The sequence below is a fragment of the Trichoplusia ni genome, chromosome 8 (assembly GCF_003590095.1).
Source record: "Trichoplusia ni isolate ovarian cell line Hi5 chromosome 8, tn1, whole genome shotgun sequence".
In the NCBI taxonomy this organism is placed as follows: domain Eukaryota; kingdom Metazoa; phylum Arthropoda; class Insecta; order Lepidoptera; family Noctuidae; genus Trichoplusia; species Trichoplusia ni.
In genome coordinates this window covers 5,589,229-5,602,394 of record NC_039485.1, presented here as the reverse complement: position 1 = coordinate 5,602,394, position 13,166 = coordinate 5,589,229, and the positions used below count along the sequence as shown (strand labels likewise).

Here is a 13,166-nt window from a genome sequence, read left to right as displayed (position 1 = left end):
AGGCAATTAGTAGCTGGAGCGCCAATTGAAAAAACAAAAAACATTGCTCAAAATTGAGGAAAACAAATGAATACAGGGAAGCTGCCGCTTTTCATTATAATTTTATTTTATAATGTTAAAAATAAGTACATTGCAATTTATTTCAAAAAAGCTTATGATCCTTTTATGTGCGTAACAGTTTGTGCAAATGTTGTTCGTTTTGCAATATTAAAAATGTACTTTTAATACTTTAGAATTTCAAAGCAATAAAATTAACTTTGTTGTATGCTCGTCTCTAGTTTGAAGAAGTTTCTGGTTTCCATTTAAAAAAGAAAAACAGCAACATGTACTGGAATTACTTTCATAATTTTGAATATAATAAATGTACCTTGGTATAAAAAACTGTTACTCGGGTATGATTTTTTTTCCCATAAGTGTCATTTCCTACAGATTTTATTTTTAATATTTAGTTTCGAGCGAAGATTAATTAAGTTGGTTTGTTTACACATTGGTTTGTTTTTATAAGTTGAAAAAGCTTTTAAAATGATATAAGTATGGTTATTTATAATATATTGGTTATTTAAAAAAGAATCACCTGCAACGCATTGTTGATACCAGTAGGTACATAAGAACACACAAGAAAAGTTACAATGTGACTTTTGCGTTTTTTTTTGTATAATAATGGATACGTATTTTTTTATTTTTCCCGCAAACATAAATTGACCAAATTACAGTGAATGAAACTTACGCGTGACGTCACGATTGAGTATAAATTTTACTCTATCGTTACGTCACAGGCCCCTCTTCTAAACTTTGAAGCAGTTAATCTTTGTCAATTCTAGTTTTCCTGTAAAAGGAAAAAATACGTTTTATCATACTTTTCAATTATCTAACTGAGGGACTAATGAGATTTTTTCTTTTTTCCAGTCATCATCCCTATTTGCTGAGAAAAGCATGCTAAACCGGTTCCAAATTTTGAAACAAGTAATCATCACCCCGTACACCGCAGTGAACTAGCGTGATGGTCAATTCAAAACCTTTCCTTTATTACAAGAGGCCTCTATCCAGCCGTGTTACATTTATAGGTAGAAACTTTTTCTTATTATTAACGGGTGTCATAACATGTATCAACACGACTTCTCCTTGGATACAGCATTCCATATCTATTTACTTAGCGTTCTACAAGCGAATGTTTATTCATTTTTGTATCCTTGTTTACTTATATTTCCATGTTGATCTGCGAATGGAATGAAAACAGGGCGCTGAGTTCGTACTTTACCGCGTAAGTCGAGTGGGAGAATGTGTTACCAACGTTTTGCGTATCGTACAGTATAATATATGTAGGTAGAATAATATGATTTAAGGTTGTCTGCTAACTTTGGGTACCGATTTTCACCGTTTTATCATTTCATTATATTATAAACGGGTATACGAGTGGTTGCTGTCACCATGCCAAACGACAAGCATATGCGAAAAACCACCCGAAATACCATGATTAAATAAGAAATGCGGGGACCGCTTTCAAAAAAAATCTTCTACTCTTGCGAGTACCTATTTATGTTCAGTTAAGAGCAAAATATATTAAAAGTCATACTAAATTTTAAGCTGAGTTTGTTATTCCGATTGTAAGAGATTGTCGTCATTCCAACCCAACCAGACTAATACCTAGTCTGGTTCAGTTGGAATTACACAAAAAAATTTGTTCAATGTTACTCACAATAACATAAAGCGGATATAATATTATTTAACAATTGAAGTCTTTCGCATGATTCCGAGTATTTTTAAGCAAATGGAACACAAAAATTACAATACTGAAAAAAAGGCTGATTTGTTGAATTCGTTAAAAATAACCTTTTTAGCACACCATTCAAATATGATACAATCCCAATCAAAACATGTCTGCATAAAACAGTTCCTGTAGCAGTTACAACAGTAAAAAATAAAGCATTCCATTTAACAAATACAACTGTATTTAAATAAACGAAGATTTTGGTCGCTATCTACATCAGTATTGTGTAGTTCTCTTGTTTCTACGTACTATAGGTGACAGTACAGCAATTCAGAACAAGTTATAGGTGCGCGTGACTATAGCTCTTTCGAAGTAATTTAGTCGGGATCCCGAGGGATATCTACTATAGATAAGTGAAGTTAAATATGTTTACGTTTGCATTTGTTTTATTGGATTCTTTTAGAGTTGTGGTGTTCTAGTTTTGGGGGATTGGTTATTAAAGGGTAAATACGAAACTACGCTAAGGCTACGATGTCTGTCAGTCAGTTTGTCACCATGCTCGATCTCATAAACCATAGGTAATAAATAGGTGGAAAATTGATTTTTTCACAGTAATGTATTTTATAACCTTTAAATGACAATTACAAATCGTGGTCAGACAGGGGTTGTATGAGTCAAAAACGATAAAAAAAAAAAATCTTGCTTTTTGTACGGAACAGTCATGATCCCGAGTCTATTCGTTTATTCAGTTGTTTTCATAATAGCTCAAGAAACATTCCACAAAACACTTTTTCTTTTGTATTGCAATGAATTATAAGTTGGATAAAGTTTACATGTATTAAGCATATTTAAACTTCCCTTTATAGTCGTGTATATTTATTGAAGACGGTTTAAGTATCTCTTTATTAAGCTCAGATAAATTTTCCTTTGGATTTTCAAGCTATTAATTACCAGTTACTAAGGAACCATGATCCGTTAGGATATAGACCTATTTCATTTGAGTATTTTGTTCGAACTATAAATAACCTTAGTATAGATAATAACGCCCACAACCAAATAAATGTACAATCAGCAACAAAAATAAAATAATATGATCATCCTAGAATAATCCTACGAATATTACAAGTCAAAAGTTGGTTCTTTCACGCAAAAACTACTGAACGAATTAAGAAGAATCTTGGTATACAGATAGTTCATAACCCGAATAAATACATACATCGGCAGGCTGCTTGCAACAGCTAGTAAGATTGTGATATAAAAACACAATTAAACACAGTAGAAAAGTAGACGTTTACATTAAGAAGAAGTAACTTTAAATAGATTTTTTAATAAAATATCTCTTGAATTCAATTTTTATTTTGTTACTGACTGTACATCTGAACTAATTACCACGAGGGAAGTGAAGACAGTTCTATGTTCTATATTTAGTACAATCTCATTAATGTTGTATTTGTAAAACAAAGGTAATGAATCGAAATTGTTTCTTTTCTATTCTGTAAACAATATTGTCGATCGACTACTATGAACACAAAAAACGACTTCTACTACGTACCAAACTTAGCTTAGCCGTTATTTTGATTTGTTAATATTCTTGGTATAGTTACTATTGAGTATGACACTTTCAAAAAATTATCAATTTTCTCGAGATAGAGTTTAGTGACAGACCTAAGAACAGGCATTAATAATAAGGGTCCATCATCACCCTTTAGCTACGGTACTAAAAAAACTTTACTTCTATTTGAATAAAACTATTCTAAGCTTGCATTCTATCGAATGCTTTGCAAGTTTGTTAGAATGTAACGTTTCTGAAAGACAGGGAAAAGTTCGTCATTTGCAGAGACCCTTAAATAGATTCCCAACATTGTCCGTACCTACACTGATATGCTTTTAATGCACTGAAATGGCGTTTCTCGTACTTTCTTATTACTCTGCCATTTTATAGGTGTCGTTACTGACTGTATTAAGCAGATACAAAGTTTTTAAATACTCAGTCTTGGCTTTGAGACACAGAGAATTGGACTAACAGAATTAAAAACTTTTAAAGTTCGACGCTTTCGTTTATTCTTTGGAACTGTTGTTCTGTTTAGGGAAGGTAAGGTATGTTTTTAGATAAATATGGTTTTTGTATCTTTTTAATTTTCATTTATTTATGGTTTACGTAAGTGTATTTTTTTATTAAAACAATAACAAAGCGCAAATCACTTTACCTGTCCATTAATAGAATAGAAAACTTTTTGCACAAACTCATGATCAAATTAAATAAACAAAATATTCATCACATTGGTTAGATTGAGTAGCAAAATATTTTGTACTAGCATAAGACTGAGGGCAGCTTGGACTTCAACTCAAAAAAAGAATACAAAATGGACTTTTAAATTTATAAAAACAAAAACTCTCTCACTCTTAATGACATTGTCTTATTTAGGTTTGATGAAAATCGATGGAGCGGAAACTGAAAGACAGTCTCACGAGAAAAGTATTAAAACCAAAAAAAGCAAAAAGTATAGATCTGAGGGCACGGCAGTGCCCCTGCCAAGTCTGGAGCAAAACGGGCACGGCCGTACCATCTTTTCTCGAAGCGATTCGCGGCTGTTTCGCCCCCCCTGTATCTTCGACGTGGACAAAGCTAGGAGTTTAGCTTTTCGGGGAATAATAGTAGGCATTAGAACAAGCTTAAGTTCGAAATTACATGCCAATTGAATTAATGGTTTAGGAGTTACGGTCGATCAAAGTTACACCATTTTGTCACTCACTGACTCACTGACAGATCATCAAAAATCTAAGGTACTTCTAGCAGACTTAGAAACTTCAAATTTTGCACCAAGATAGGTCCTTAGCCACATATAAAAGAAAAATTATAAAAACATTAAAAAATAATATGCCATAGAAAACAATTTTATATTTGCGGTTTGGCAAGAACATTATGTATGGATTTTGACTGCATTGTTAACTTTGTTCGTTGTTTAAGTACCTATTCAATTGGATGAATACATACATAGAATAGAAAAGAATAATATAAATGTAATACACAGACTATCATTAATACAAATTAATACATAAAATTCATAATTCATTTAAAGCTAAAACTCCATTGTATTGCGATAAATATTGTATGCGCGCTCGATAGATGGCGTTGTACGTGTCTGAATCGCGCTATGGTTTCGTTACAAAGCGCAGTCTAAGTAGTACTTCAGAATAATTCGATAATTTTCATTTGATAGCGCCACCTGTCTATGAAAAACCATTTCGAAACTAAAAAATATTGTAGTGATAATTGATATTCGGAGAACTTTACGTGTTATTTAGTTTAGTTTAGCTATAGTTTGTAAGTTAGCAGATATATATATGCATATATATATAAGTTTAAGCTTGTTTACATTAGAAGTAACGAAGTCTCAGAGAAGAAACAAAAGAGATAGAGATAGAGAATGGGTTCTAAGCAAAGCAGTAGCTGAAGTCCTAGAAATTATGACACCTAAAAAAAAAGAAAGAAATACACTTACAAAAAATAAATGAGATCCCACCAAAAACATTAAATGTAAAAAAATGCCAAGTCTCTCGATGCAGTCTTTCCATCGTAAAAAGTTTTGAGATCTCATAGAAGCCAAGTCCTATTCAAAATATTTTGTAGTTATAAATCAACATTTAGTAATTGTATCAATAGTTTTCTTTATATTATAATTATAGTGACTTGGCAATGAGCACAAATTAAAAGCTGCTTGATGCCTGGAATTATGTGCAAATGTTACTGACGAGACCAGTGATCAGATTATTTGTTATGTGTGAATCATGATGGTCACTACCGACTACATGCTCCAATACAATAATTAAGAATACCTTACGGGCCATCGCTTTATGAAAGTAAATGAATCGAGAGTACACTAAGACTGACTGCCGTTGCCGAAATTCGGTTGGGACGACACGGATAAACCAAAAGAAAATTAATTTTGTGATATTAATGTTTACGCATGCGGTGTGTGTAACTTTCAACTCCTACAAATATGCCGTTTTATTTGTTTCTTCTTGTGCTCATTGCCAAGTCACTATAATTATAATATAAAGAAAACTATTGATACAATTACTAAATGTTGATTTATAACTACAAAATATTTTGAATAGGACTTGGCTTCTATGAGATCTCAAAACTTTTTACGATGGAAAGACTGCATCGAGAGACTTGGCATTTTTTTACATTTAATGTTTTTGGTGGGATACATTTTAGAGCAACAGGGACACCGCATTAAAAGAGGACAGTTGCAGTTTTGTGGAAGCGAGATAGTGCATTATACGATGTTGAACCGGGGTTTCCTTTCACAACAGCAATATTTTTTCAAGTTAGGTTTGGAAAGCAGGTTTCTTATGTTCTCAATTGAAGGCAATTCTTACGTTGTCAACTTCACTTAGAGTCGAAAAACCGCCTATTTGAAATAATTTATTTTTCTTTAATTCTGAAATTTCCCTTTTTTTGATACTGCAAAAGAAAAATTGAGCAGATTTATTTCGATAATAAATTCTGAAACAAATATACCTAATTATTATAATCACATTACTATTCTAAACAAAGAAATCTCATCTATTCATCATGATACTGAACAAACATTACGTAATGACAAAATTAAACTCAAACGTGGATAGGAGGTCAAAAAAGGTACTTTAAAACTCAAACACAAACTTCCAACAGCATTAGCTTCTGTAAACCTCAATGATACTTTTAAATTAAATTCACTGGGAAAGGCAGAATGCAGGGAAATGAATGTTGATATGTCGGCGAAGCTTCAGAAAACCGCTCAATTGGAAGATTGCTATTTATTTGCGTTCTTTACAGTTCAATACGTTTCACGAATATTGTAGACGTTCAGTGTTCAATGGTATAGTTTTATTGATCTTACGAAGAGGTGGGGACTTTTACAATTATCAGAAAGATTAACATTTAGGATTGGGTATTTTTGTTGCCCTTTTTGAGTTTAAATACCTAACAAAGTGAAGGAAAAGGCACAAGTGACAACATAAGGAAGTAAAAAAGATCTCACGAGGAAAAGGAAAGATGGAAAGAGCTACAATGGCAAGAACCGAGGTCTTCAATTTTGATTTGATAGTCGCTCTTATATATAAATGTTTAAATATGCGTCCGTCAGCCTCTTGGTAAGCTTAAAATGAATCATACGTCAGTATTTGCACAAAATAATTACAAATATTATCTGAAACGAGATCAAATTGATGTTATTAAAATTATTTTTTTGAATTCTGTAAAACAAATCTGAAGTCAAAAAATTATAAGTCTTAAGAAGTTCTTTTTATAAAAATCCACGCTAACGAAACTAGACAAAGAAAAAGACACATAGAGATACGAATCAGTCAAAATTTATTCACGCTAATGTACATCAGGTTTTCCCTTACGTATTAAACCGACAACTAAGCACAGCCAAAACTAAAGTAATCCATTCACCGAACACGACGGTAACTCACAAGATAAGCATACAATATACCTAATATATTCCTTTTCCTCGTGTGAACCTAAAACCAACAGTTTGTAACTTTCTTCCTTTTTAATGTTTTATCTAGGTGTCAGGTTTAAAAGTAGTAAGGTGAGCTTTGTTGTGGCTTTCGTAAACAACGAGACAACGACACAGAGAAATACGTGTTGAGATACCTTTGAATGTTGGATATGTCTCGCGAACTCGGCTTTAAAGCGGAATATTAAACTGTCTCTCGAATATGATTTTCAAGATTTAGGTATAAGCACTCTTATAGTTCTAAGTTAAGATTTCATTTTGCCTGTAATTGTCTAAGTAGTTGATCTTAGAATAAGATATTTAATCTAAAAATGAAGTGGTTAGATTATTTCTAAGAAGACGAAGTTGTTCTGCCTCTCAAATAATGAAGACTGATTAACCTAAAAAAAAGCATAAATACTTATTTGTCGCTAAACTTCAAAGAAACTAGGATGTGTCCATAAGCTGTCGAGCATCATTAAAAAAAATGCTTGATCGTCGGACTCAACGTCTTTCACAATCTCTTACAGATTTGGTTAAGACGACCTACCATTCATGGTAATAATTGTTTAAGAACAGGTTAGTAAGACTAGCCACTCATCCGTTACGTCAGCTGATAGCGTCATGATTAAGGACTTCAGTTGGCGAAAGAGGTCCGGCGATTTGATAATAATGAAGTGTGTGGGTAAACCGTTACTACACAAGTATGAATCCCGAAACTTATTATAACAATTCTCAAGGAAATGCTTCCTGCGTCCTACACACACAACACTTTAGTATTCTATTAAGTAATTTACTGATGCTTAATTTCACATCAATTATTATATTTATAGGCAGAATTCAGGGTGGTGGTTCCGGTCCCGAAAGATATACTACATAGCTGTTGAAAGTGACGGACAATATTACTAACAAAAAAAAAACAAATCGAAACGCATCATTAAAACTTAAACCAATCACAATTTAGGAAATATAAACATTAAATAAAAGCTGTCAAGCACAGGTTCGTCCGACCAATGATTTAAGAATCCATTGTCTGATAAGAGTCGGGCTCCGGTCTGCGATGGAGACAATCAAAAGAATTTCCTGAGCTGTATTTGCGGACGCACCACAATATCTGAGAATAAGACTGTGGGGATTGTGCAAGCGGGACGGAGCGCTACACTGGATATAATGGCATCTCTCTTCCCCCAATGCACTAGTCTTAATCTAAGAGATTGTCGGCCATTGCCCCAAGTAAAATGGGTTTATTTGCTTAACTCGTGTTCTCGCTTTAACGCTGTAGTTTTTAACGTTTTGTGGTTTAATCTACGCGGATATTAAGAAGATTGTACAATGTATAAGTTTTTATAAATGCAGATGTTCTGTTGTTAATTAAGAAAGCGGTGGGCTAATGAAATTGTGTTGCTTTGTTCTGCAAGTTCGTTGTTTGCAGTTATAATAGACTTTTGGTGAGAAAATGCAACCCTCTTTCTGACGTGGTAGGGTAGTCATGTTGAAGATTTTATAATTGAGAAATAAAAGTAAACCTTTTTAATAACCGAGACATATTTTTACTTGTCATTACCATACATTCAGTCAAAATATCAAACAGTTTAATTTTTTACAATTTTGAAATAAAGAAACCGTCTATCTGTATTTTTAGGTAATCTTGTAATATTTTTTAGAACTATTTTATTATTGTAAAAGAGTAACACAACGCTCAAAGGTTAAAATGATAAATTCAGAGCAATAAATACCTCATAACTGGCGCAAAACCGGCGTACAATGTTATCGTTTGTGCAGCGTTCGTCAACAAACGAATAGAAGAAAGAGAATAATTAACGACAAAAACAAAATAACCTAAAAGGATTTTGTTTCTATTGCCCAGGGCTACTACTGCATCTTTGAAAGTATGGCAGTTGTGATTGTAGAAGCGAGACAAATATAATAGCGTAGAGCGGTGTCTCGCTTGCTCAATGTAACTCCATTGCTTTCGAAGAATTTGGTAGGACTATGGACGGTGGACAGTGTCCACGGTCAAACGTATGCAAACATCACACTACATTTGTATTCCGTTTGAAAATCAAAATTGTCATTGTGAAATGGTTTTAGAGCAATTTTCTCCCCGTTTTCATGTAATTTATTTTCTTAGTTAAGATTTTTTTTTGGAGAGTTGTGTTTTGCGCCACTGCAATCAATTTAAGTTTGGACGTCTGATTTGTTTAGCTTTTATGAGCGTCCTAGAAAAATAATTAATATAACTTACACCGTTAGAAAACTCAATAAAATAATAGTTTCCAAAAGCGCCTTTCCAAAGCGTACTAAATATTACATTTATTTCTAAATCCGAACACGATATTTCTTTCTGGATGTTTAAAAACCTGTTTTTTTTTTACTTTCTACGAACATAAACAATTAAAGTTTAATTTGACTGACTTGACTTGAAGCCCTTAAGGGTTAGTTGCTTCCCGCTTCTATAACAACAAAACTAAGTTTTCTAACGTAATGTTCTTTTCAGTACCGATGAAGAACTCTCAATCAATCTGATATAATGCAATATAAATCTATTTTTTTATATTTGCAGGACTTAGCGATACTTCTTTTATAAAATTTTAAATAAGAGGCATTAGGTTTTTTTTCTGGTAAAAGAAAAGTTCAATTGATATTAATTAAATTTTTTTTGTACTTCAAACAGGAGGTTCTGCATTCGTCTGTTTTTTTTGGTTCTTTACTCAGAACTTCGGATTGGATGAACTGATCATTGAAAGAAATATACAGATAGAAGGAAATGTTGGATAATCTGTGCAAGCAGGTATTCCGGTGTAACTCGGGTGAATTAACATATAGGTTAGTAGGCTATTAAAGAGGTTTTATATCAGTCTAATAATTACGTAATTATTCACTTTACAAATTCGATGTTAGATGTAAATATGAGCTAAGAGAGTTTAAATATTATGTTCTATAATTTATACTTAAATAAATGTAGTTTTTATTTATTTTATTTATTTATTAACCACCTTAAAACTATCCTTACAGGCAATACCTAATGCGACAGTTAAGCACTCACAACTTATATCTATAACACATTACAAAAAACAGTATGCTTAATTCTATTTAAATAATTATTTATACGTTAATTCTTTGTTTCTTAACTAAACTTATACCTACCCATGAACACAATATTATTTTTATTTATGTATGTATTACTTAATACCCATTATTATTATTATCTATTCATTTTTATAACAAAGTATAAACAATAAGTTTTTATTAAAATCACTTAAGCTACCTACAAATATGAAAAAATATATACGAAAAATAAAAAAATGTTTGATAATCAGTTTCACATGCACTGCGTCAACATCCGTATGACTATCGATGCGTGAAAAATAATAAAATACTGTTATTTAATCGCTGTGTTTAGACTGAAATTTACACGCATTCATATAAAATTCATAAAAACCAATAATTTTAATTCTTTTTTTTATTACAAAGGCAACTACAAGCTGTTTCTCTTCTGTAAGTGTGAGAATAACAGATGGAAAATTCTAATAACACGTAAAAGTAACGTACTGAAGCATACTGTATCACCACAAAGGGCCCACACCACGCACAAACCAATAATCCTATTCATTTCCACGATAAAGTCGGAGCGAGCAGTTTTCATAAGCAATCGCGGGTCGGCCGGCGTCGGACCCACAAGATTCAATTACGGGGGCGCTGACGTGGCGACTACCGTCAGAAGTTTAACCAGCATCCGTACTATGAACACTTACAACGTGATATCAATATCGTGAAAGCGAGATAGCGCTTTACATTTTGCGAGCTTTGTCTCCCTCACACATCGCTATCAGTTTTCGTTTAGAAGGTCGTAGTTCGGGTGCCGTGCCTGTCCGCGCCTGCACTCGAAGGAAAATACGACAGGGACCTAAAGAATAACGATGGAACTCTGACTTATTGGAAAACGAACGACGTGGAAATTTGCGAATATTTGATTTCGCTTTTGTTTCTTGTTAACTTTTTTTGTGAATTTATATTGGGTGTCTAAGTAGTTTGGTCTTGTGGAGCGTGATGTAAGACTTGTTTTAGTTTGATGTAGTCTAATAATAATTGATTTCATTTATTCAATGGTTCAGGTCCATAAAAATTTTGAAATTTCAATGAAACATACCTACAGAATATTAGACCTAACTTAATATATTTTTTTAAATAAAACAAACTGAGACTTTGACGTACCTGTATGACACCATATATTAAAATCTAAAATTAAACCGCGAAAAAATCCGTAAGAGTAGTTTCATTTCAATGTCTAACATTCGCGTAAACCTAAGAAACCACCATATATATTTCAAAAATCTTATCTAACGCAAATGACAAAACATCAGTTCATACCATAAAATAATAACAATAAATAATAGATGAATCTCTATACATTTAAATGAATAAGGACTATAATTTTGTAACGCTGAAAGTTTTGCAATTACTGTCAGTACGAAACTTCTAACTGTTCGAGGAGAAACGTACTTCGTAGTACAAACTGCTAGTTTATATCTACTTAATACAATAAACTCATTTCAGTAGGAGCACATTAAAACTGCTTTGTAATACTAAAACAAAACTGTTTTTATATTAATGTTGATAGAGTAGAAATTAGAAGTATAAAAATTGGACTCTGTTAAGCACTTCTTTTCTCGGTATTTTATGGCACTTTCAATATGATATTTGCATCCGAAAAAAGATAATTATTAGGTATATTTTGTGAAAAGAAAATTAATATAACTCTTAAGGGGTTAGAATTAGTTAGAAAATAACGTCAAAATAAAACTAATTACGCATTTAATTTTAGATTTTAGTTACCGACGTTTCGACACCTTTGCAAGTATCATGGTCACAGGCAGACTAACATTCGCGTAAACCTAAGAAACCACTATGATTAAAATGACTTTTAAAAATACTTGCGTTAAGTTTTAAATGTTTACTTACTCATTCAATAAATCGCTTCACTTGTTTTTAAATCGATAAATTCTTAAAACCACAAATCGATGCAGGAATGTAGTTTCATTCGATCTGAATGGCAATCAGTAAACATGGGGCAAGGAATAAATATCCCGTGTGGGAGAATCCCGGGGGAACTAATTGCAGCCCTAGCTGTATTGATGGCACACTACCATCCCGGGATCGATGTAAATTATCTATCCCTGATCCACAAAATGCGATTATCGTATATCAACCGTTCTGCTATTTTGTTATATTTTTTAATGATATAAACTTCATACGTGTGCATATAGGTAGGTGCCGTCCCTAAAATAATTAAGTATCGTTTAAGATCTTTTTAGTGTTTAATCTTAGATAATAACTAACCAAGGTATTGTAATAGGATCAGCGTGATCTATTCATGATAATAAAAATCTAAGGATATTTATTGTCATGAATAGTTATAGAACACTATATTCATAGTAATATTATACTTTTTACGTGGTAGCTTGACACGGCGTAACCCGTAGTGTCTCCTTGAGAGATGGCAAGATCGTGAAATTACTTTACTTAGGATAAGCAATAGGGGAATCAAGATTCATTTAGTGAATCAGCAAGCTTATTAAAGGAAACTAATGTCATATTTTCTGTTCATCTTATTACAGCTATTTTTGATCTAAACGGATATCCTGAGCCAATCATATTTTTTTTCTGTTTCACTTTTCTCATTCACTTTCCTGTCATTAAAAGTTTGTTACAACTATGTATCTATTAATAACATTGTCTTTCAAAATCTTCATCCTACAAAGCGTACAAAAATAACATTTAAAAGACAAAATCATTACCGTTCGAACTTCGTGTCTAAAGAACGAAATAAATGCTCTCTTTAATCATTACAGAATTGTTACAAACGAAAATTTTACAAAGGATTACTAAACAGAATACGGAAAGGATCTTACAATAATTGTGAGGAAAAAATCCAATGGAAATTATTATAGCTAACGAAGGGCTCC

At 32.4% G+C, this 13,166-nt stretch overlaps 1 protein-coding gene across 2 annotated transcripts in view; it reads right to left on the bottom strand.

Annotated features, from left to right (window-relative positions):
* The window catches only part of LOC113496491 (lachesin-like), a 104,976-nt gene that overhangs the window by 47,023 nt on the left and 44,787 nt on the right, over positions 1 to 13,166 (bottom strand). The window lies entirely within an intron of this gene.